Raw genomic sequence first — 1,692 nt, forward strand, 5'->3', positions numbered from 1 at the left:
CCAGGATAGTCTCGATCTCCTGACCTCGTGATCCGCCCGCCTCGGCCTCCCAAAGTGCTGGGATTACAGGCTTGAGCCACCGCGCCCGGCCTGTGAAGGGTTTTTCAAATGTGTGATACTAAAAGAAATATTTAAAGGCAGAAAAGACAACTTAAAATTAGCTAAAATGTAAAGGAAGACTTTTTAAAAAATAATTAGGAACGGATTAAAATATCTACCATTTTACCCTAACTTTAAAAAAAAAAGAAAATCTATTGTTATAGATTTTAAAAGAGATATTAACTATCTCTTTTAACATCAAAGGTCCTTCTGCATGTTGCTCAAATATACTGCCAAGTGTGATTCCATATGCCCAGGCTTCTCCATCTAAAACGGACAAATTTCCTGCAATGCCTTCCTTTGAGTGACAGAGCATTTTTGTTTATGCCTCTTTTTACAACTTGTCTTTCTTCATTATTTTAACAGTTAGGTTCGTCAGTCTCTTTTTTGTATAACATCATTGGGAAACATGTCTTTCTCCCTCTCCTACTTAAAATACTGCAAAAGCTCCCCATTGCAGTTAAAGTCATTCAAACTCCTCTTTAAGACAGGCCACTCTACAAAACTTGGCTCCTGTCTACCTCTTCCACTGCCATTCACTCTGCTCCTGCTCTCGCTCATAGGACTCCAGTGACACTGTCTCCATCCTGTGGGTGGAGCCTGACAGTTCTTCCCCTGACTCTTCCCCTGGATAGCTGCTGCTTCTCATTCTTTAGTTTTCAGGTTCCACACCACTTTAGAGTGAATTCTGCTAAAAGAAGCATAAAAAACAAGCCCACCCCAAATCCTGACTTGTTATTTTTCTTCGCCTCTTGTTGTTCATTTGTTCTCTGCAGCATTCTTACCCCAATTGGTAGTTATCTCATTTATTAGTTTGCATATATTTTATCTATCTTCCCTACTGAAATCTAAGCTCCAAATGGAAAAAAATGAAATAAAATAAATTGCCTCTCTTTCATTAAGAACAGTGCCTGGTACATGATATGAGCTCAACAGTTATTTGTTTGACAATTGGAGGTAATAGCCAAACAGTCAAGTACGACGCCTACCAATCTAGTGCATTTCCTCTGGCTAAGCCAAGTCCCCACTCTCTCTCACCCAGATTATTGCTGTTTCTTCTTAATTTCATTCTCCCATCTCCCCTGTCTTCTGCAATCAGTCCATTCTCTGCACTATAGCCAGAGGAATTTTTTAAAAACAAATTGAGTTTGTGACCAGCCTGACCAACATGGAGAAACTCCATCTCTACTAAAAATACAAAATTGGCCGGGCGTGGTGGTGCATGCCTGTAATCCCAGCTATTTGGGAGGCAGGAGAATCACTTGAACTGGGGAGGTGGAGGTGGAGGTTGCGGTGAGCTAAGATCACACCATTGCACTCCAGCCTGGGCAACAAGAGCAAAACTCCATCTCAAAAACAAGAAAATTGAATGATTAAAATCTTTTGTTTAATGGTACTTAAGAGCTTCCCATGCTAATAAGACAATAACCTACTTATAATAGAAAACCTTTACTGAGCAATTACTATGTGCCATGCATTTGTATTAACTCACAGAGTCCTCATTTAAAAAATCCTTTTTGAGTTACTTATTATTATTATTGTTATTTTTAGACAATAATTATTTTAGACAATAATTATTATTTTATCAATAAT

This window comes from Mandrillus leucophaeus, unplaced genomic scaffold (assembly GCF_000951045.1).
Source record: "Mandrillus leucophaeus isolate KB7577 unplaced genomic scaffold, Mleu.le_1.0 Scaffold1092, whole genome shotgun sequence".
NCBI lineage: Eukaryota > Metazoa > Chordata > Mammalia > Primates > Cercopithecidae > Mandrillus > Mandrillus leucophaeus.